Below are 25,751 nucleotides of genomic sequence, written 5' to 3' on the forward strand. Positions count from 1 at the left end.
CAATACCTATCCAATTTAACCTTGAACAAGGACTGGGAAAAAAATGACATCTTAAATCTGAAGTGTTACCATATCCTTTTTTGCAGACGCTGTCTGCAAAATAAACACTGGAAGAGAAGTAATATTTGTACAACATGTAGCAAATACAACAGTGTTCCTTAAAAGTCATTTAATTATGTCACTGATAAAGTAATTATAATATTCTATTTTTCATTAAAATAGCATCACTAATTCATCCATAAGTGTTCCCACCTAAAATAAAAAGTGTCACTTTCATACAAAGACACAATTGAGATGATTTGCAGAGCAAGCCTCATAGAAAGAAGTTGGGCAACTACACAAGTGGGTTATCACCCTGACACCCTCATGCACATTGTTGTTATGGAAAAATAACTTCCTCATCTAACGAACCAGGATTCAGTGATAGATGAAAATCAAACTTTGCAATAGTTTACAGGAAAAAATCAGTAACTTTATCGTATAAGATAAAGTTAAAGTTACATTAACCAAGATAAATAATTCAGCTTAATTAAGAAAATGAATACTAATTTTATGTTCATCCAGAAGGTCAAATCAGAATGACAGATTCGGTATTTTAAATTATCTTAATGAACAAATGTATAAAAATTATTTTCATTTACTCTTCACAACCTTATTCAGACAAAATGACCAACTAGCCTTATCGTGGAGTAACTATTTTGGTTATGTAGGCAAAACACAAGTTTGGGAAATGAAATAATTCCTTATCATATTACACTGATGCATACTAAAACACTGTTTTAATGCAATGCATGAAATATGAGAAAGAACAAGTTGATAATTTTATGTTATAGTAATTTTTAGTTGGAGAGGAAATAATCAGACTTATGACATAAAAGATAGTCTCATAATTTTGTGAACATTTTAAATATTTAATATTTGTTTGGGAACAAAATGGATTGCCTTGCTTCCATATGAAGGCTACCTTCGCAAGCAACATTCTTTTGTGTATATTTATCCAATACAATATCAATTTTTCCTCCCAATAGCACCTAATATTTGCCATGCACAGAAATGGCAATAAATAGTTGTTGGATGAATTAAATTGTGTGCACAGACATCTTTGTTAAGAAAACATCAATAACCTGTATTTCCTAGAGCTGTTCCAATCTCATCTTGGTTCATAATCAGTAAAGAGAGTTAAACTTGAGCTGTTCCTCAATCTAAGGTAGGAGTTTGCAGATAAACGCAGGTTTATCAACACTGAATCAATAATTCATTACTCCATGTGTCTGCATTTCTCAGGGATAAAAAGTAGCGTGCCTACCAATATTTGTTTTCTTTTGGCCCTTGCATTTTCCTTAAAATTATTTTAAAACCTATTTAAGTTAAAAAATGCTAATTTTATGCTTTTACCATTATTATTAAGGACAATTTGCAAAGGCCTCTAATGAAAGCACCAAAAAATTAACAATGAATTTGTGAATTATTCATAAGACTAACTTTTCTATAAGATTGAATCCTGAGCATTTGGAAGTCAGGATATCTTAAAGTCTAGCTCAGCTCAATCCAAATGAATAACCTCTGACTGATTCATCAGTACCGTTCTATGTCTGATTTAATAAAATATAGGTAGCTTCTACAACAATAGTGATGGCTGGCTCACAGACATTGGCTCACAGGGCATTGGCCCATACCTAATATTAAGCCAGCACTGCAGTTCTAACAGATACTGCACAGCTGAACATCTTTACAGGAGCCATGCTGATGCTTCCGTTGAGTTTTAGGAAAGCTGGTAATCCCTTCCTGTGTGCAGAAGACAGAGATTCTTTAAGAGAGAAGTTACACGCTGCTGTATAAAACAAAATGTGTGCAGCCATGAGACTATCTGATCCCACTGACTTGCTCAATGCAGCCAAATCCTCTGTCTGCACTGTGGACGGGTGGGAGTGGGCTGGGGACAGACCAAATCAGTTTCACTGTAGCATGCTTTGAGGCACAAGGTAGGACAAAAAGAGGAGTCTCCACACCCTCACTTAAAAACACTGTTATTGGTTTCTTTACATCTCCAGCTCCTTCAGTATCTTCTGTTTGATATTGAAACCTGGAACTACATCTGTGAAGAAGAGCACCAGATGCTGATCAATGTTTAAACAGGTTGAATGACGACGATTTTTGCAGCATTTCTGTTTGTGATTGCCGAGAATAACTTGGCTACTTCATTTTTTTTTTCTCTTCACGCCGTCCTTATGTTGTGTGCCATTTCCCAGATATGAGAATTGTAAGATCATTTTAAGCTCATTAGAAGCACTTCTATCAGATGAGATTGGGATAGGTAGTCAGGAAGTTAAAAAGCCAGTTGAAGGGAGGACTCAAAAAACGATATACTCAGCTTTAAACATTTTATCTTAACAGAAAATAGAGACATATACACATATTTGCCAATCTTCTGAGGTTGAAACAAGGCCTTTTTTTGAGTATATCTACTCCGAATGGTGAACCACACTGTCTTTCTTAAATAAAAGGAAAGAATGCATCATTTCAGCTTGAACATTTCCAAAGTGAAGTCTGCAATAAAGGGTTAACTTAGCAGGCCCTGCACATTCCAAAGAAGGAACTGGTTAACTGGTTCCTGGGAGATAATCTCTAAGTCCTGATAAGATTGTCTTTGTATACCTGGGATGTGGGATATGTCAAATAGTTTATACTAACCATTTGATGTGGTGAATGCCTGTTTTGGTTTTTTTATCTGCCGGGGCCATGGACCACAATATTAGTTTGACATCTGGGAGAGCTGGAGACTGGGTAGTTAAGGTCAGTCACGCGGACCCTCCATGTTTACATGAGTGACTCCCAATAAAAGTCCTGGGCACAAGGTTCAAGTGAGCTTCCCTGGTTGGTAAATACTTTATACATGTCACATGCCATTGCTGGGAGAATTAAGTGTTGTCCATATAACTCCACTGTGAGAGGAAAACTGAAACTCACACCTGGTCTCTCCTAGACACTGTCTTATGTACTTTTCACCTTTATTGATTTTAATCTGTTTCCTTTTGCTGTAATAAACTGTACCTATGAGTATAACAGCTTCTCGGAGTTCTTTGAGTCCTTCTAATGAATCATCAAACCTGAGAGTGGTCTTGGGGATGCTCAACACAAAAGGAAGAATTTAGAGATACTTATAACACAACGTGATTTAGAATAAATCTAAATTTTTAAATTTTCCCTATATATATTACAGTTGTCTTCTCACACCAATTTTGGAAGCTTTTATGGACTCTTCAAAAGATTAAAATTAACTTTAATTAATTTGATTCATTTATAAAAAGACCAAGTCCCTTTACTTTTGCACCCATATTTAACCAATTTTCAAGTCTTGATTTGGTTACTTAACGATTACAACAGCCAATTTCTGAACAAAGAGAGCATAATTCCTTGAAAAATAGAAATGAAGTGCTTTCACTACTGCATGGGAGTAGAAAATATTCCCACAGAGTATTGGTGTGTGAAGTCAAAAATATCTGCCTCCCAGGGAATCTGACCATGGGATTCTGAGAGACAGACAAGGAATTGCTAGCTGGCATTTCATCATCAGAAGGAACAGAGTTCTGTTTTGGAAGTTTAATATTATAAAAACACTTAACAGAAAATAAGTTTGATACCTATAAGATATCAAGCAGTGGGGTTGGAAAGAAGCCAAAATAAAGAGCCTTTTAGCTTTTGGGAGAAGCAAGGAAGACTGTATTTTGCAATAAGGGCATTGCAATGATTATATATTGTGTATATATGTACACGCATACGTGATAAATGGAAAGCCTCTCAGAGTTTATCTCTTGGGATTTGTGATAGATCATTTTTCTAGATAAGTGAAGATTAACTCAGCCAAAACTTTTCTAATTCATTTTTCGCTTCTCTAGCAGTACTGCTCTTGAACTCCTAAGTCATTGTTAATAAAGTACATGCACATTACTTAACATATACAGCCTCCCACACTGAAATGCTGTATCCCTGGAAGAAAAGGAGGCCTTTGCTCAGTGTGTTTGTGTGTTTGCAGTGGATGAGGAGGGGCCCTAAAAGAGTTATTTTATCAAAACTCTGTAAAACAGTGAGGGCACAAAGCAGGATTTCTTGGTGACAGTGGGACAGACCACAGCACCAGAGAGAATAAAAGGACTTTCCCCATCGGGGAGGCTTTTAGAGGACACCGGTGCAGAGAATGAGCACAGTGATTTAAACGGAACACCAGACCAGCCTCCATGTGGAGGAGGAAAGATGAAGCAAAGGGCATTGGGCTTTGGTGACTTCTAAGGAGCATCAGTAGACGGTGCTGTAGAAGAGAAAAATGCTACCTACCACTTGGAAACTAACAGGACTGTTTAACAGGTTCATATGGGACAACCCCATGGCTATGAACTTTTGGGAAAGAAGCCAGACAAATGCCTTTTTGTCAAGTTACTGTGACTCTATGTTTTATTCTCCAGGCTCAGAAGACCTGAGTACATATGAATCACACAGGTAAACAAACCAGCAAATCTTAATATAATCTATTAAGTATTATAACAGGTATAAGTATAGGGTGACTAAAAAAGAAAGTACCCAAACCGATCTGTGCTGGGGATAGAGAGGGAAATTTGGGAAGGCTCCGCAGAAGAACTGGTGTTTGAATTGAGTCAGGAAAAGTGAGTATACATTTACCAAGCAGCAACAGGCTTGACGGGCATTACAGGCAAATAAACAGATGCAAAAGAGAGCATGGTGTGTTCCAGAACTAGCCATTATTGGAGAGGCTAAAGCACAGGGTATATTTGAAGATGGAGTGGCAATAAATAAATCTGGAAAGTATAACTTGGATTTGTCCATTGCAAAACTCCTTCAATTTGTATGCATAATAAACTTTCTTTGGGATCTTTGTGGTTGCTGACAACCAACCAGGCTGCCCTGTGGATAGGCTTGCCAAGATTTCAGGGGGCGGTTTGTGAAACAATGCAAAATGAGACCTTCTTAGAAGGCAATCTGAACCTTCATGAATGGCTCTACCAAAAAAGACTGCACACATGTGATCCCGTTGTGGGCACTCAAGAAATTAATGCCACAAAGTTTCTTCTAACTTATCCAGGACCATGTGATTTGTTGTTTGCAGAGCCAAGAGTATGACAATATTCTCAGACTGGAGATCAGTCAAAGTTATTGATATGATATATGTGATAATGGTAGGATATAAAAATTCCTACCTCTCTACCCCGACTCCTACTTAGGCAAACGAGCTCTACTACCAGTAATTCCTAAATGCCTCCACAGCCACAAAACTGAGAAAGGCCTGAGAATCTAGAAGAGTGGTAGAAAGGGAGTTTGACCATTTAAAAATTAAAAAGCTGATCCTTTAGTTATTATTAGTATATGCCATCAACATTTCATTGCAATTTCCCAAGTGTTCAGGGACATCATTTTTGAAAAAGTTTCCTTGATATTTAGCCACAGCCATTTCAGCCTGAAATGAAGAGCCAAAATGTATTTAATTAAATATACCTTGGTCATATTATTCCTACAAAAGAAAAAAGATACTTCTACATTACTAATTATTTGGCAAAATTATAATTGCACTAAATTGGCATAAGACTACAAAGAAATTAGCCAGAGTGCTAATCCAAACCTCAAAAGGTCAGTTTGAACACTGCATGCTGGTTATATATTAATAAAAGGGAATAAATCAAAGAACATATGTGTGACTTTGAACATTTCTAAAATTTAATATATTTTAAACTGCTGCCAAAAAATGTGGATATTTATTTTCTCTGACATTCTTCCCTGATTCAGACTTAAGTATGCCCTCCATAATTCTGAAAGGCGTAACAGACAGTGATATATCAAAGGAATGCTGCAGCTTCAGATATGCTGCTTCCCAATTTTACAAGCCATAGCAATATTACTTACTAAGCAGGAGCTGACTTCTGCCAACACAGTCCTGCACTTGCCTGAGACAGGCAAATATATAGTACTTTATAAGAAGAACATCTGAATATTTACCATTTTATAGATCCTCTCTGACTGCAGAGAGGAGAAAAAAAGCCAATTGCACTTTAAAACAATCCTTCATTGGGGAGACATTTTTAGTGAGTAATATTTCCATTCAAGGGTGAAAAAAATGTTTTATAAACAATAAATATTTTAGCGACTTCCGTGGTGAAAATTTCATAGTATGGTTTTTGATATGGTCTACTTTCATTCCACTGAAATTCTACTATCTGCCATCATTCCTAAAAATACAAATGGTCAAGAGTTTCCCTAACAAACTAAAGCCACCTTTGAATTTCCATACCAATTATACTTTCTCTAGAATCAAGCAGGTTTTGATGTGCAAATTTATCCATAGCATTTAAAAAATATTTATCAAGACAGGCTGACTTGAATAGGTAAGTATATAAAAATCATCTGCTGACATAATAACAAAAGATTAAATGCATAGATTATATGAGCCATAAATAGATACTTGATTTGAAAAACTAGATTATTGCAGTTAATAGCAAACTGTAAGACACAGGTTTACAAGTCACAAAAGGTTTGTTTTCAACATTGGATGCAGTCGAACCCCTAAGCTGTTGATTAGATTTTCCAAACTCTAGAATCAGGTTGGAACTGAGACTGGAAATGCTTCCAAGACACTAAGACTGTGGTTTCTACTCCCCAGATAACCCAAAAGGATTTATTAAATTCTCTTGAATGCTAGAGTTTAAATGCTTAACTGGTATAGCCTAACATTCTAGTTCTTAACTAACAGAAAGTGAAAGTTAAGACAAGCTTAGGGAAGAAAGGACAAAGTCACCAACTGTAGGTTAAGAACCTTCATTAGGGAGAAATGCTAACTCTAATAACCTTGGCCACCAACTTGAATAAGCTTGAATAGTTGTATCTTGTGTCAAAGCCAAGAAATAAAGTCCACGTTGAGAACCAGACCAAGAATCTAGGGCCCTCTGTGTGAGCTGCCCTGACACTCGGTGGTCAGGATTCATAATGAAGGTTGGAGTACAGATGAGGTCAAAAGAGTAAAAAGACAGGGCAACAACCTTATCACACCATTTTCATGCAAAGGAAAGATCAGTGATCCTGAAAATACCCTTCATCTTCGACAATTCTTACCAGTCATTCTCAACTTTGCTGTGGTATAAAATATTTCAAAGATTATATAACATGCCCCAAAAACAACTTCAATTATAAATGATAATCTTTGTTTATTCTTGGATTTCATATGCAATTTAAAATTTGAAAAAATAAATCTTTGTTAAGAGAAAATAACTCCAATAGAAAGAAGGTTACGTGTCTCCTTTACCTCCACTCTCTAGAAATTAGAAAGCAGGCCATCCAACCCAAGAAAAATTGAAAAGTGGAAAATACCCATTTTACAGGAGATAGGGGATGATGACTTGTTATTAAGATGTGTTATTAAGAATAAAGTAGATTTGGAGAAGGATAATCAGTTTGCATGGCAAGGTTTTCTTTCTTGTTCACTGGAAACAATGACGACTTCAGGAGAAAAAAAATCTCAGGATTCTTGAGAAAGTTGGGAAAAAACAAAGAGTTTTGCCATTAGTAAGATGGGGGATTTTCTTTTTTAAAGTACGAGTTCTGAGAGTTACTAAGAAAGAACATCAGATAGAAGATGCGAAACTGACCCACTGACAAGGAATCAAGGATGTGTTTCCAAGGCAGAGAAGAACTGCGAGGATTATGCCAAAGAATGCAAGAGAGAGAATATTTGATTATTTTTACTTACTAATTTTCAATTCATTTCAAAAGGGCTTCAAAGGACTTTCTAAAGTAGCTACAATACCAAAGCACAGAATTAATCAATGAAAAAACTTGAGAAAGAAAATAACCATTGAAAATTCAATAAAGCTCTGATTGGGGTTTGCACACAGAAATACATAGCATATGGTCTTCCAGAGTTGCTTGAACTGAGAAACAAATTCAGCTCTAATTTTTCCAGGATTCAAAGCAAAAAGGGATGCAGGAGCAGTAAGGTTGCTATTTCTTTGTCTCATCCAAACGTCCTTCCTCAGGAAAATCTTTGACAGAAAAACAGAAGCCTCAGGCTAGTCCAGGTATTCTGAGCTGTGAGGGTTCTGCAGGGCAAAGCCAGGCAGGGAGATGATAGCCAGAAATAGCAAGCAGGTGGGAGGCATGGAGAACACTAGGGCTGGATGGTTGCCACATTTAAATTGCCAGGAATAGAAGACACAGTCCTGGTAACTATGAATGATATGGATGATATTTGCTGAGACACTCCAAACAGTGTGGGATGTTTGGGACTCTCAGTCACCATATGCACATCCCTGATTCCACATTTCTCATCCTTATCAGGCTCAGGCACCACCTACACTGTCAGGATGACACTGTCCCTGTCCTCATGCCAATCTCTGCCTTGTCCCTGCCCTCATCCTTCACCCATTTCCCTCTCTAACCAGTCCTTTCTACCCTATCCTATGGAACCCCTGTTCCACTGTGACAGACTTGACTAAACTTCACTCTGCACCTCTTTGCCTCAAAGAAATACAACTCTTGCCTGAAAGTAGTCTCTGCCTTACTCATCCTCCCGTGATCCACAGTCCACAGACAGCTACCAAAGCCACGCTCAGCCTTCTCCTATAGACACCTGTTCCTTCCAGAACATCATTTTCCTTATCTTACAGTATTATTTTTTAGAAAATTTTCCCTTCAGAACATTTTCCTGATTCATTTTATCACCAGAATGAACTGTGTAATCTACACTAAATCATCCCCTTTAGTAGCTAACTGAGGTCATTTCCTTGTCTTACGTATCTCACAACTGCTTCAGGCCACACTTTGTTTTCTTTATGGGTAGTAAAGTGAGAGCAAGATTTCGATAGGAAACACTGCAGGACTATGGCCACTTCCCTAAATACACTACCATATTTCTTGCCTCCATGACCATGCACTCCTTATTTCCTTTTTTCTAAAATGCCTTCCTTGACATTTTCATCTGGAAAATATTCCTCTTCCAAGAGTCTCCTCTTTTCTGGTATGCATCTTGAGCCATCTCAGGAAGCCAATGGTCCTCTTTTGTGTCACTGCTGCACCTTGTATAGAGACTAATGAAAGTGAATCTCTCACAGCAATTGATTTCCATCTTTGTTTGTTATGGACTACTTAGAAGTATTTCAAGTAAAGGTCCCAACACATTGGCAGACAATAAATATTTGTGAAATGAATGAAATTTTCTGAAATTGCAATCCTTTACTCAAAAAATATGTTACAAGTACTTTCAATAGCCAGTGCCAAGCTGCCCACGATAATCTACTTGGGTGGGTTTATGATTCTTTCAAGTTACCCAGACTCTTTGTTTCAGAGTCATTTTAGAACAAAAAGGACACAAAATATTTGAAGAGCTAGTGGTATTTCTCTATTCAGTGGTGTTAATTCTCAAGATGTGTGATACTAAACTTCTTAAAGAAGTAGCCCAAGCTGATGTGTAGAATGGGCCACGATACATTTCACATTAAAGCATTAAAAAGCCTCACAGTTGTTAGAGATAAGCTTTTGTAAGTAAACAAATTCTGCTTTACACGAATACATATGTTCATTTACAGCTGAGCAATTCTTTAGAAAACAATATTTATCTTCCTCCTTTCCTGTAGAACTAAGTTCACAAGTAAATACTAAGTTTTGGTTTCATGCATTTTTTTTTCAAAGATTGGCCCTGAGCTAACATCTGTTGCCAATCTTTTCTTTTTTTCCTTCTTCTTCTTCTCCCCAAATCCCCCCCATAGGTAGGTGTATATTCCAGTTGTAGGTCCTTCTAGTTCTGCTATGTGGGATGCTGACTCAGCATGGCTTGATGAGTGATGCTAGGTCTGTGCCCAGGATCTAAACCGGTGAAACCCTGAGCCACGAAAGTGGATCATGTGAATTTGATCACTGAGCCACAGGGCCAACTCATGGTTTCATGCAATTGAAAAAGTCAAACTAACTTTCATTATCTTGTAAAATAGATAGATAGCTAGAAAGATGATAGATAGATAGATAGATAGATAGAAGATAGATAGATAGCAACTAACATCAGTACAAAAAAATGAATTAACATTTATACATTTAATAATCTTTTCTATGAGGCACTATCCTGTATATTTCTTTGGAGTTTTATTAAGAAAGTGAGTGACACGCTTAGCTATGTTTTACTGATAAGAGATCTAGTCACCATCAGTCCCATGCCTTCAGGTCGGGATCTGGTTCTTAATATCCTTTTAAGACACAATAGGGCATCTTTTATTGATCCATGAATATATGACTCAGGTGTGTCACAAAGCACGAAGACACTGCCTAGGAGCTTGAACCAACAAGGTATCATGCAGGTAGATAAAGGATGATCTGGAGTTTCTTGGTCTAAACATAACACAGAGAAAAATGTTTCAAAGGTAATTTTTGTTCTTTCAGACTAGAGCAAAATATTCACCATATAAAACAAGTAATACAAGAGGATGCAGTGAGGAAAAGACATACAGGGAGAGAAAGACATATTTTAAAATAAATTAAAAAGCCTTTTAATTTTGACTTCTCATTCCCCAACTTCTTCAGTGGTTTTATCTGCTGTCTCCCTATTTCTTCATCAACTCCCCATAAGAGACCTAGCTGCTTTCAAAATTTTCTTCCCTTTAAAAAGACTAGGTTGAAGCTTGCTGAGCTCTTGATTTAGTGTCAATTTAACATTGAAACAATCTTGAAAGAAACCTGGCTACCCCGCAGGGAACTGCTGGAGAATTGGCAAAAAGGACCGGAAAAGGAATTGTAAATGGTTACCTCCCATCTCTCCAAGACCCTCCCTGGTCCCTTCAATTTCATTAGAAAAGCCAATTAGAAAAGACTTTTTAAATGGCTCCCAATACCAACTGTTCTATCTCAGTGAATAGTGAAATTGACCTCTTTGTAAAGTGCATCACGGGGTTAGAAATTAGTCTTAAGGACCCCCAACACCTCCCTCCTCAGCCACCTCCAGAGACCAGAAACCACAGGTCCAGGACCTTTTCCCTGGAATCTATTTTTAGAAGAGCATACCGAGAAGCTGTTTATAGGCAGCAACTGGTCTCTTTTCTACACTGCTGTTTCAAGTTCTGAATATAATTCTCAGTTATCATGAAATGTACAATCCAGTTTGTGATGACCAGCCAACCTGTGGGATTTGACAGAGCTAAGAACTCAGCGGGAACCACGTATTTAAATCCATCACCGTGAGACTATGAAGCTCTAAGCGCATCTCAGTCCTCCAATGTGTCTCGTTTCCTTCTCATCTTAACATTATCTTTAGCTGTATCTGTCACATTTTCTAGCAAACTCTAAAAGTCCAGTGAAAAAACTCAGAGGGAAATGATATCCCTTCTGACACTAAGACTTGAATGTGATTTTGAAGCATTTTGAAAAAGAGAAAAGAGTAGTGTGTCCAAAATGCCTACAAGTACGGGCTTGTTGTTGTTGTTGTTGTTGTTAATTTTAGTTTCTTAGGATCCACATAATACAACATGTGCCACAAGATTCATGTTTGGAAAACAGATGCAACCAGAAAATTTTCCCCTGATTAATATTGTAATGCTTATGTTGTACCTTTAATAAGATCATCATATACATTTATTAGAATCAGGCAGAAGTAGGAAGACTATTGAAGAAAATGTCAGGACAGGTACCTTTTATCTCAAAATCTATAATAAAATCACACCTACTTATCCATTGACAATCCAGACTTAGAAACACAATCTCAGCATCCTAGTTACCTGAGTCACATAACCTCAATTTATCCTGTGACTACTGAGCAATCTGCTTGCAGTCTCTCCTCTCTATTATTTCCTCAAGTTAACTCAGAAAATGGAGGATGTGAGGTGAATACTTCTCAACTACAAAATTCCTAAACTATTGACCCTGGATTACAAAGACTCCCTGTTCATGCCCTCCCTTGGAGAAACTATGTGTAAGCTCCACATTAAGAAATGTAGGGGAGAGGCAGAAAGCTTGAGTTCCACTTCAGACTCTGCCACTCACCAGAGTCAGGCAGGCCCTTCACTTTTCTGAGCCTCACTGTCTCCTCTGAAATGAAGGGGATGGATTAGATAACCTCGGAGACCCCTTTTGATTTAAAATCAATGAGGAATTACCCAGTGTTCTCAAAATGGATTAATACTGGGTCTTCACACAGAAAAGAAATCTTATGGGTCATGTGAAATGATTTCTCTGTCCCACTAAAGACTTCTATTCAGAAGCCACAGATGGGACAATCAGGTTGGGTTCTCACTTGCCTTAGCATTACTTTAAATAGATTACTAGAAACAAACAAAAAATACTGGAACAGAAATAAATATTTAAGGCAAAAAAATAATACAGAATATTAACAGAAAGCATCCCTTACACCATTTTATAATTTATTTCCTTCTATTTGCCAACAACATTTACAGTGAAGCTAAAAATGTTCTCATATTAAATATACCAAAATATTCTTGGATTAAAGTACTTAACAGTCTTAAATATATATTTGCTTTTACTGTATGTACATGGATACCAGCTAAAGTCCCTCAGGAAAATCTTTTTCTCTACTAGGAGAAAAGAAATAAGCACTTTTTTGTTTAAAAACTAACTACAGTCACTATTGGTCCAGTAACAAAACAGGGTCTTGGAGGGGAGAGGGGTGTTTAATTTTATTGTACCTAGAATACCTTCTTAATCATCTACTCTTTTTTTGAGTGTTAAATAACCTCTACGCCTATGTGGTAAAAATTATAAAATTATCTACAAATTGTACAAAGCATTACTTGACAAAATAATCTCCATTATGGAGACATCTAAATCACTGACCCTATTTCAGGATTGTACAATGATACAACGTTCTGAAATTGAGGTCCAACAATGAACTAGGAAACTGAAGAGTACCATATATGGAGCTAATTCTAAAATAGCCCTGCCAAAATGGAAGCATGCATTCAAAACAAATGATTCTGCCAAACTGAATGGCTATTTTGTTTCCCTGAAAATAAATTTTAAAAAAAGTAATACATTGGTAAAATTTTTAATAATGCTTAAAACATTCTTTCCCTTGCAAAAGATCTGAATGTCTTAGCTCTTAATATGGTTTTTAAGCAAAAGATCAAGTATAATGCAGCTGTCACTTTCCCCACGCAATTATCTGAAAATTAGTAGTTTATTTTTAAAATACTATGCACAAGTCTATGATTGGAAATAACTAGTTGAAGGAAAAATAAGATGTTGTATCATGTTGTTAGCAGCATGCCTAAAAGGCAAGAACCTATCCAACACATACGATTTAATAAATCGTGCAATAGAATTTAAATCAGTTATATAATGCGCATTAGGACAGCTACAGTGTTCCGTCCAGCAGAACACTTTTATCCATCTCTATTGCCAACTGCAACCAAATCTTAAATTGTTGGGCATAGGTCTCAGTGGTCACATACAAGTCATTCACAGAAATGAAGGCAAAGTTTCTTATCAGGATGTTAGATGACAAGGGACAAGATGGACCAGAGAGAACCAAAACCTACACACTGTCAATCGGGCCAGAGATCAAGTTCCAGGAGAGCAAGCAGGGACCATGAGAATTAAACAGGTGCTTCTGGTCAAACAGGAAAATGTTGAGTGTCAAAGGAGTCCTCAGAGGATAAAAAGGTTAGAAAGATACTAGGAGTTCAGAAAGGCAGCGTTTAGGGTGCAGGAAGTTAGGTGGTGACACTAGCCTAATGGACGAACTGAAGTGTACTCTGATCCCAAATCAGACCATGTCCTCTCTGCCCTGTTCCATGTTCTTTAATAAAACAGAGACAGTCCCTGAGCCTCCTAGAACTGATTTCAGTCCTGAAGAGGGCAGAAAGCCGCAGGAGAAAGGCACAAGAGATCCTCATGCAACAACCAATCTCGTTCCAAAACTGTGTGCAACCGCTCCAGGAGACAACTATAAAATGAGGCCGCCACCCTCGAAGAGCATAAAATCCAGCTGAAGAGACAAAATATACTCACATATCTGTGCAAGGCAATAATTGACCCAGTGCTTAACTTTGTGGCAAAAAGACTCCCTTTCAAAACCTAGTTGTATCATTTGCCTCCTACACCATCCTTGTCTACCCAACTTTGTCACTTACTTCACTGCTTACACTCATTTAAATTGTCTTATCCTGGCATCTGCAGTGCCCACTCAATCCCTGTACCCTTCTGTCTTACCATCAGCTACTGCTTACATAGCTCCCTGAACATTTCAAAACTAGGCATTACACAGCCATCCGCTTCTGCACCTCTCAATTCACCAACTCTTTGCCAGCCAGTTGAGTGGTCCAGTGAGGGGGCAAATTGGATAACACCAAGGATATCCAAGCAAAAGGAGGTTTACAGTTCCACTCTTTTATTATAAAATTACTTATTATATTACTTCCCTTTGCATGTTTTACTTGCTTTTATAAAAGTGCTTTCTTCCAGCAAGGAAGTCGACAAAACCTCAGTGTGCAGCCCAGCACACTCCATTGTATGCATTTATTCTTAGAATGGTAAGTCAGAGAGAGTGAAACACAGTGGGAAAGTTGGCAAGCTTTGACTTTCTTTTAGTTTAAAAGTATGTCAGTTATAGTTTATTATGCCAATGATGAATTTAAAAAAACTTCTTGGAATCATATCTTATGCATGTAATGTTGATGTTAGTTGTAAGCAGCTTAAGTTATATTGTTATTAAATTATCCGTTATACAATGCTTCACAATTTCCAGGAAAAGGAGACATGTAAATGATAGACTTCTAATGAAAAGACATCTGTGTCTGAACATAGGGCAAGTAATCCCTTTGCCCATTGCACACCAATACCATCAAACCCACTCCTGGAAAAACTGCCTAAATTTATGGAGTTGCCATTAATAAAAAAGAATGAGTCTGGTATCAACTGTGAAAGTGAATTATACATATTAGCATATAAATCAAAATAATACTCCAACACAATAGGTAAGCCAAGTTTATTGTTTCTGGCAGTAGGTTTTAATCACATGATAATGTTCTGTTCATGTTCTCTTAAAAATCCCATCCAATTAGATAAAATTGTCAATCAATCTCAACTGAAAAAGCTTTGGACAACATATTCTTACTGAGCTTTTCTATATGATGAAATGGTGAAAGCTTATTGCTTTTCATTACTTTATGTGGTCTGAGTGCATTCTGGGAAGCTACAAGAAAAACAGGAGACAAAGGTGAGAGATGTGCAAGGAGAGGAAGGAAATGCAGCCGCCAGAGTGTCCCAGTGTTGAGTTAAACAGTCAGATTCCCAAACTGGGGATCAAGTACAAATCCTAGATCACCAGGCAAGGGTAAAAATTCTAAACAGGGATAAGACATTACAAATCACTTTCTAGGCATTGACTTACTTAAATACCTGTTTTCTCCTGTATTCATATGCAAATAATAATAACATTTTATCAGATAAACTCAGAATTTTGAAGATTCCATTTGGGAATTTCAAATTCTCAGAAGACCGAATATTTAACAAAATAAAAGGCCATATAAATTAAGACTAGGTTGTCAGAATGTGACACATACTTGAATTTACAAAGATGGTAGTGCATGATGATCGGCTGTTAAAATTCTGATCTGTTTATAAAACCCTCAAGCTAGCCTCCAGAATGGAAGAAAATATTTGCAAACCATATATTTGATAAGAGGTTAATATCCAAAATATATAAAGAAATCATACAACTCAAAAGCCAAAAAGCAAGTAATATAGTATAAAAATTGGCAAAGGAACTGAATAGACATTTTTCCAAAGAAGGCATACAAATGGCCAAACTGGTACTTGAAAAGGTGCTCAACATCACTAATCACCAGGGAGATGCAAATCAAAACCACAATGAGACTTCACTTCACATTTGTTAGGATGGATATTATCAACAAAACAAGATTAATGAATGTTGACCAGGATGTGGAGAAAAACAAGATTAATGAATGTTGACCAGGATGTGGAGAAAAGGGAATCCTTATACATTGTTGATGGGAATGCAAACTGGTATAGTCACAGTGGTAAACAATATGTATGTTCCTCAAAAAATTAAAAATAGAACTACCATATAATTCAGCAATCCACTCTTGGGTATATATATAAAGGAAATGAAATCAGTATCCCAAAGAAATATCTGCACTCTCATGTTCATTGCAGCATCATTCGCAATAGCCAAGATAGGGAAACAACCTAAGCGTCCATAGACAGATAAACGGATAAAGAAGTGTGGGACATACACACACACTGGAATGGTATTCAACCATTAAAAGTAAGGAAATCGTGCCATTTATAACAATATGGATGAATCTGGAGGGCACTATGCTAAGTGAAATAAGCCAGACAGAGAAAGACAAATACTGCACGGTATCACTCATATGTGGTGGGGCGGAAGCCAATTTTGGGGGAAGCCAATTTCACAGAAACAGAGGATGGACAGGTGGTTGCTAGGGGCTGCAGGGATGGGGAAATGTAGGTCAAAGGGTACAAACTTTCATTCATAAAAAATATAAGTTCTGAGGATCTAATGTACAGCATGGTGACTACAGCTAATAACATCGTATTGCATATTTGCAAGTTGCTGAGAGTAGATCTGAAGCATCCTTACCTACCCCCCCCAAAAAGAATTAACTATGTGAGATGGTAGATGTGTTAATCATCTGTGATAATCCTTCCACAATATATATGTATATCGAAACATTATTGTGCACTTTAAATATATACAATTATATTTGTCAATTATTACTCAACAAAGTCAGAAAAAAGAAAAAAAACACTCAGGCTAAAAGGAGGCTTGATTTTAATCAAGATAAACAACCACAGCCATCTTATAAGGGCAGCTATGAGCAGGAACACACCCTACCAGTAAAAGAAAACAATGCAATTACAGATCTTAGAGGTTAAAAAAGATCCCTGATACAAATTCATTATTTTGATCAATTTCACATCAATAAATTTCTCATAAAATACTCTTCATAAAAAAGACACAGACGAGATAAATTTTTAAGTATCTTAGTACTGAAAGGGTAGGTCACCATTTCTCTTTTCAGCACTATTCCTGTCAAAACTCTCTGAGGTTTCAGCTTCCACAGAGATGATTCTGCTTCTCCTCTCTCAAATGATTCTTCTCTAGTTTATTAGGACCACTGATTTCCATTGCCAAACCCTAGATCTCATCATCATTGCCAATATCCCAGATTTTCCATGTCTCAACTGCAAGTATCTCATTTACTAGTTTTTCTAACTCCCTGTCACCAACAATTTTTAGACTTCATCGGTGTCTACTGAGTAGTCCAGCTCCTGGCTAAAAAATCTACGTGTGACCTTTCAGGCCTGACCCCAGGCAGTTACAAAGGCTCTACATGGCAGGCCTTACAGGGGAAGGCTGCCCTTGCCACACCAGCCGTGATGCACAGCCGATGCCTTACGGTTTCTGAAGGGAGTTGCAGTCAAGGACTCAGGCTGGCCATGCTCTTAGGAATATCTGCATTCTTAGCTCAGTGCCTTCATCTGGGGGCCTCTTTATGAGGAACTTTTGGCCAAGACCTTCCTCAGGAACCTCTGCCCAGACCCTCTAGGAGGAGGGGAAGGGGAACCTTGAAGATACTTTTCTCCATTCTGACTCAGTACTTTTTCACTCCTAATCCTTTTGGCCCTTTCCCTCATCCCCGGGGCCATAAAACTGCAGGAACCTTTTGTTCAGGGTTCCCTCGCAGTAAATCCATTCCCCACATCTGTGCTAACCCATTCACCCCTCAGCCAGCACTGTTCCATAGGAAAACATGGATTGAGGGTGTCAGTGCTTTCTCTGGTTTAGCCTCTTGCTTATATGATCATGGTAAGTGATTAAAGGCTTGACTGTTAATTTTTGTTTGGGCTTATTGTCTTAACCAGCTGATCTGACACCTGGCAGCCCAGCTCAGTTCTATCTCAGCATGGCCCCTGATATCTACAATCCATCCTTCTAGCACCTTGTCAGCATATCTTATCTCCTCATGTCCTCCCTCACATTCTTACCCAGCTTAAATGTCATGGCTAGTTCTTACATTCAGCCTCTCATTTACATCCCAAACTACCATGACTTTCTTGCACTTCATCACCTCACTTGGGAAATTTACACATGGTAAAAACATCTCCCCATGTCCTCTGGATATACTTCAACCTGTGCAGTTGAATGTTTCTGGAGAAAAACCCATAACCACGCTGACTGGTGTCAGTTTATATCCATGATCTCTATTCTCAATGGGCTCTTAAGACAGCCTGGCAATCGTACTATACTCCCTGGTCCATTCACTCTTTCACATGCCTCAAAGACTATTAAATATCTTTTGTCTCCTGTTAAGTGTCTGAGACCTTCTCCTCCATCCTTATGTTCCTCTGATGACCTTGCTTCCTATTTCAATATGAAAATATAGAAGGCAATTAGAAGGTATGCAAGCTCCCACATCATATCCGCTCTTTTAACTTTATCTGCGTCTATATATCCTGCATCTCCCCCATCATTATGGGTGAATGCTACAAGCTCTTGGCTAAAATCAACCTTTCCATTGCATACTAGATTTCAACCTCTCTTGACTACTCAGGGACATCGTTTTAGCATTTCTTCCTTTTCTTCCCTGTACAGTTTACCCCTCTCAACTAGGTCTTTTTCATCAGTATACCAATTTATTGTTATGTCTCCTATCTTAAAAAAACAAAACAAAAACTACTTTCTTCAGAAATCATCCCCTTTCTTTCCATCCCTGTACAGTAAAACATCTTAATAGATTTGCCTATATTCTTGCCTCAAATTGTCTTTTCCATCCTTCCTTGCAATTGCTCCAATCAAACTTTTGCCCTCATTATTCTATCAAAACTTTTGTTGTCATATCACCAGTGACATCCTTGTTGAATAACCAATGATTATGCCACCATGACCTAATAGTTAAACAATTGGCAAAGTTTCCAGCAACTGAATAGTGATACACCTCTCTAGTTAAGATATGACGCAAGAGTCAGGGGATGTCTTTAGCCTATGCTCATGGTGATGCCAAGTATTAAACTCTAAAGCCACAAAAGGTAAGGTGAGGGGAGAGGGGGAAATTAGGCTGAGTAAATGAGGAATCTGGCTTCAGTCCATAGATATTTGTATAAATCTTTTATTACCTAAAATGAAGGCATCAAATTATGAACTGCCATTTTTAACTTTAAAAATGCACTAAATGGAAAGATTGTATGTTTTCTCTTTCCCATAAATGCACAATACTGAGTTGAACAGGGTTTTCATAATTGTTCTCTGTGGTATACCTGGTGTTCCTTCAACTCAATCCATTGGGAATCACATCTTCAAAGATGGAATCAGTCAGTCAGATTTCTACTGAATTATATTTCTGCATCTCTCCCCATTGCAGGATACAGAATTTATTTTCTCCTAAATATCTGTTCCAAATCCTATTAATGCCTTCATTACTTCTTTTAAAAAATTAAGAACACTCTTGTTTAAGAAAATAGGCCATTACATATTTGCCCAATTTATGAATCCATTGTTTTTGCCTGGGGTCATGAGCATGAAACTAAAATCTTTAACTCTGGCAGAAGGTGCTTTCTCCTCTCTCAAATCCTCAGATTAAAATCTTTTCTTAGAATCAGGTCACATCACCTTTCTGTGAAATTAGGTGTGGTTTTCTGTTTAAGCATCAGTGACATGTCATGAATTTATATTTTCATGACAATTTTCAATATAAAAACTGTCTGGACCAAGAATACCTAGTTAATATTGTACTTAAAGTATTGCAAAATGTTGAAACTCAGATGATTTAAACATTTGCTGTCTCAGAAAATATTAAGATCATCTATCTATCAGTCAGTTACAGATTGAAAACAACAGTAATTGTCTCTGGCTACGTTAAGCCACAAAGGACTTCCTTGGGAAGATTTCAGGACTGATGAGAAGCTAGAGGGCCAGGCTTGGAAAACTGGTGGGAACCAGGGAGCACCAAGAAGGCAGCAGGAATCACAGGAAAGAAATCACAAAGCAAGAACAATCTGGTCTGTTTGTCATTGTTAATACAGCCTCTGTATGAAGATGTCAGGAAAGTGCAGACGATAACCAAGCTATGTCATGATTACCCCCTGACTACTGCAAGGCAAGAAGAGAAGAAATCACATGCATTCCATTACCAGAGTGTTAGAGGATACCCCCTCCTACCCAGTGTCTGCACAGTAGGGGGTGCCCTAAAAGGATGTAGTAGAGCCAAGAAAATCATGAAGGTCAACTCCAGGCCATTCTTGAAGGACGGCCACACAGATCCAATCACATCGAGGGCAGCCACACCCCAACAGGTACAATTAGGCTGAAATGATCATCAGAAACACCCCGAAAGTGAAAAATGGTAATAAGCAGCTTTGAATAGCCAGGAAAATGGTGAGGTTTCAAGGAAAGAAAAAGGGCTTTACCTTCTCATTCAGCAAATATATTTTGGTATATGTGAAATTGTAGATCTTGTTTTGACCATCAGCTGGAAAGTTACCATTTCTCCTACCAGATGCCTTCATGAATCACTGCTTACTTTCAAAGCTCCCAGAAGGCAGGAGCTGATGCCTCCACCCTGATGCACAGAGAACAGAGTTAACTTTGGAGAGCTTAAAAATCAGGCACTGTGGGAGATAAGTCCTTCTAAACTTCTATCATAATAAACACTTGTGTATGTAGACAGTGAATGGCTGCAGTTTCTAGAATGTGAGTAAACACAAGGAACATCTAGATATCATGATAGTTCAACCTAAAATGAAGTGCATCCCATCAGGTTATTGGAAGGGGCTTCCACTCACACTGAAAGCCCACCCAAGCCAAGTCTAGGAGTTTGAGACCTGTGAGCAGCCATTCAAGATTTTCCTGACTTGTAACTTCACACGTCAACTTTCCATGCTTTCACAGCATCAGCTTCTCTAAGCTTTAGTTTCTTAATAAAATTATCCTTTTAAGTTCAAACCATCTGTTACCATTAGACATGAGACTGCAAATAGACATTGAGTAGAATTTATTTCATGTGCGTGGTTCACAGAATTCTTATTGATGGAGCCATCTTTAAAATGATCTATTCTCCTTTACACCAATCTTTGTCTTATTCCAGAAAGCTAAGTTATTTATTCTAAAATGTATAAAAATAGACTATTTTTCAAAAGATGATTCATTTAAAAAATGGTATTTGGATTGACAAAATATAATATTTTTTTGTTTTTCCCTAATTTGGTTTCACAGAATTACTAATCTTGGTGCTGGCTCCATATAAAGTTAGATGACACTAAAGAAGGTGTTTTTATAGAGATGCATTTATAACTATACTTGTTGGAGAAAGACTAGTATATCGAGAGCATTTGCTTTGGCATCATAAAGATGTGGGTGTAAGCCTGGTTCAGAAACTTGTTTGCTGTGTTACTCTGGACAAGTTACTTAGGCCCTTTTAGCACTGATTCCCATCCCGGCAAAAGGGAGATAATAGTATGTAATGATTGAAGGGAGAAATTGTGGCAAAAACCCTGTACAGTGCCTATTACTCTCTCCTGCTCTCTTTGTGAGCCTTTCAAGAGCATTCCCATTCTTTAATTAACATACACTGGATAGCCATAATGTCCTCAACTGCCAAAAAGTAGTGACTGCATCAGCTCCACATCTTGAGACAATGAGTTTAGATCTGAAAGGTTTCATGAATACCGTAGTATTGGCCCTTCCAAACAAAGACACTTGCTCACAAACAACAAATATGTATTTCAAATCTCGGATTTTTAATTAATAAACTGTTTTCACTTTTTAGAAAGAGGAGTAAATACCTTACAAGAACAATAATAGGTTTTGCAGTTAGTTGGATTCAATGGTTAGGCCACAATACTTTTTATGGCCAGATTCACGGTAAGGGGACATCATGAGGGGCAAAGATGACAGGAATAGCCTTAAACAGATTATTAACAAGGTTAAGGAGAACAAGAGCTTCGGGAGAAGGAAAGTAAAATGTGCTCCCAAATTTAGTGATCAGCCCACTGAGGCCCATTCAACAAACCAGTACGGGGTTTGGTGCATGGGGTTTGGTGTTTATGGATATAGTAAATATATACATATTTTGTTTATATACTTATTTATAGTAAAGATAGCTTGTATCCTCTGGGGAAAGTTTAATTTCCTACATCATGTCCCATTATCCCTAAAAGAAGGAAAGTGGCAACCATTCACATTCCTTAGAATTAGTCCTAAAATGGAAAAGGTTCCTCTCTCTCAGGACAGAATGCATTGGTACTAAACTCTTAAGCATATGGGAGATGGAAAAAGTTCTGTAGTGAAAGGAAACTAACTTGGGCCAGAAGTGAATGGATCCACAGTCTCTGCTTTTTGCCAGCAGCACCAGACCAGCATGCAGAAGAATGACCAATTTCTGGAGTTCTACCATTTGGGGCTGCCCAATATGAGAACATTTTCTTCATGGCATGGAGGGAGATAGTGTATCTGAAATCTAGCGCTTAACTACCCAGGGGCAGTGACCGCCCTTGGAACAAAAAGAGGGTAGTATACCTCCCCAAAGCCAATGAGGGTGCATCAGGGGGAGCTGTGCCTCACAGTGCAGAGGACTCAAGGCTTCATCAGCAACACAGGATGCAACAGGATGGCAAGATAAGGAGGCCAGAATGTGACAAACCACAGGAAGTCCTTCCAGAACACATATGAGGCAAACTTGAAAACAAACAAACCGAGGCATGATGGGAGGTAGGGGATTAAGTACAGAGTGGAGGTGATGAACAGCACATTGAACATACTTTAGGATGGGTAATTTTCAGCCATAAATCAGTGGAAGACTTCTGCCATAAGAATGTTGCAATACAAAACAAAATTGTGTTTAGTTATATGATAGGGAGCACAATGATATATGAATTACATATAATTTGGCAAAACTATCCCCTGGGACATCTGTTTTATTTAAATCCATGGAATGTGTGACCTCCATGACTTCACAGAACAAATGGAAGCCGTCAGACAGAATTCCCCTAATTTCTTGCCACAAAACTTGTATATTTATAGACCTCTACATATAGATTTTACTCTTTCCTTCTATTACTGCAACAGACTGAATGTCTGTGTCCCCCCAAAATGCATATGTTGAAACTCTAATCCCTAATGTGATGGTATTAGGAGTGGCCTTTGGGAGATAACTAGGTCATTAGGGTGGAGCCCTCATAATGGGATTAGTGCTCTTATAAGAAGAGATACCAGAGAACTTGTTCTCTCTCTCTCCATCTCCACCATGTAAGCCCAGCAAGAAGGCTGCCATATGCAAGCCAGGGCCCCCACCAAGAACCAAATCAGTGGCACCTTGATCTTGGACTTCCCAGCCTCTAGAACTGTGAGAAATAAATGTTTGCAGTTTAAGTGACCCAGTCTGTCGTATTTTTGTTATAGCAGCCCAAGAAGACTACAATAATCACCATGAGAAAATTAAATTTAAAATTAATCTTCCACTAATGCTTTATATATTATCCCTTCCCACTTGCTCGAGAAGATTAATTGCTCTCATGTTCTTTCCTGAACCTTCCACCTTCTCCTTTTCTATTTGCTTTTTCCTATCAGCAGGTGACTATGCGAAGATTCTTTTTATCTTAACAAACAAGAACATCTTTCTCTCAAATCCCTGTTCCTCACAGTCACTGCCCTCATTCCTTCCACTCACAAACTTGTTTAAATAAATAAATTTCAACTCCCTATATTCTTTTCACCCCTGACTCATTCTTCAATCCATGATAATCTGGTTTTTGTCCCTACGTTCCCCAAAAAGTGCCCTCCTCACTGTCACTTTGTTACTTTGTTACTTGACTAATCACTAAATCTAATCACTTTCTTCGTTCTTATTTGGCATTTCAGAAACATTTAATATTATTGGCCATTATCTCCTTCTTGAAACTCACCATACTCTCCTGGGTTTCTCTCCAGCTCTTGCCCTCAACGCTCTTTACTGGTTCTTTCTCCCTCTGACTATTTCTGAGACTATTCCTATTCTCGCTTCTCCTAGCTCACCTTTTATTCCCAATGTAAATGTATTTCCTGCATCGTGTCCTACATTCCCTGGACTTGGTGTCTACTTTGGGTGTTTAGGACTTCCAGTTTTCTGTTGCTAATTCAGATCATGCTTGTGTGCTGGACGGCTCCTAAAGGCACACCCACGGCATCTTAATTCTAACGTATTCAAATGAATTTATTATCGTCTCTCACAAACTGACTTATCATTAACTTAACTGATATAGTCAAAAACCTAGATATTATCCTTCTCTCCTCTTAACCCTCAGCAAGCTTCCTCCTTGTCCACACACACACAACAAGTCAATCTTATTCTCACTTCCAAAAGGAGTCCACCTCTCTTCAGCCTGTTCTACTGCCCTAGACCAAGTATCACTCCTGGACAGCTGTAATTGGAGGTGATGTAGCCTGATGGTGAAGAGCATAAATTTGCCAGGCAGAGACTGAATCCTAACTCTGCACTTCCTCACTGTGCTTTCAACAATTTACTTAATCTCTCTTAGTTTTTATTTTTTCATCTTTACAACTGGAATAACTATAAAGCTCAGCCTCATAGGGCTATTGTAATAAGTAAGTGAGATAATGCACAAGATCTTGTCACAGTGCTGGCAAACAGTTAGGTACTCAGTGTGGGTCAGACAGCATTTCCAGGCTGCCAGCCGTACTCCTTGGTATACATACTCCACAATGCAACCTGAGTGATTTTCCTAGATAGAAATCTAACAAAGTCACTTCTCAAATTAAAACCCTTTGGTGGCTTCTGTTGCACATAGCATAAAATCCAAATCCATTAAGATGGTTTACCAGACCGTTCATGACCTGGCCTCTGTCACTCACTCTCTCAGCCTTATCTCTCAACCTTTATTCCTGCCCTCTACGTATGTTATAGTCACAGGTAATTTCCTTAAGTCCCCTCCAAATATCATGCTCTCACATCTCCAAACTTTGCAAATGCAATTTCTCTCATTTGAACATCTTTTTCCACTTCTCTTTGCCTGGCTGATACAATCAGATCCTAGGACTCACGGCCACAGCCTTGGCTATGAATACCCATGGCACCTTGGAAAACCCAGAGCATGGAACTGTTGTAATTGTTAAATTGTCTGTCTCCCACTCCGGGTTGTAAGCTCTAGGAGGGAGGGGAGCATATGTATCCATATATATCTCATTTACTTTTGTAAGTCAAGAAGCTAGCAGACTTCTTGACTCATGGTAGGTACATAATAACAGTTTTGAGAGGCTGTATCAGTAAATGAATGAATAATTTAGGCTGATAAGTGGTCTTATACACAGAAAGTAGTGCCCTGATCATCACCTAGTCTGGACAGGGGTGTTAACAACTCTGTCTCGTGTATTTCATCGACATGAATCAATAGCCATAGCACAATCATAAGGGCTGGTGACCAGACCTTAAAAATCATTAATCCATTGAGGTGAAATCATCCTAGGCTGAGGCTAAATAAGTAAGCCTGCCTTTAATAGTTATTTCAAAGACAAATCCTCTAAACTGAGGTTTAAAGCAGGGATTTCATACTCATATGCCTACAGGATCCAGATCAGCATCATAAGCGAGTGATGTGGGAAAACGCATACTTTGTACGGTTCTCCTGCATTCTGAAAGGAGAATGCAGGCCTTTTCTAAAGGGAATAGACATTGCGCAGCTCCAGTAAATTATACTGAGATCTTCTGACTGGTTTTTTAAGCTTG

At 38.1% G+C, this 25,751-nt stretch overlaps 1 protein-coding gene across 1 annotated transcript in view; it reads right to left on the reverse strand.

Moving 5' to 3' along the window:
- Window positions 1-25,751, reverse strand: part of INPP4B (inositol polyphosphate-4-phosphatase type II B) — a 749,608-nt gene that overhangs the window by 569,842 nt on the left and 154,015 nt on the right. The gene's annotated exons all lie outside the window — the stretch shown is intronic.

The sequence above is a fragment of the Equus quagga genome, chromosome 3, assembly GCF_021613505.1.
Source record: "Equus quagga isolate Etosha38 chromosome 3, UCLA_HA_Equagga_1.0, whole genome shotgun sequence".
Classification (NCBI taxonomy): Eukaryota; Metazoa; Chordata; class Mammalia; order Perissodactyla; family Equidae; genus Equus; species Equus quagga.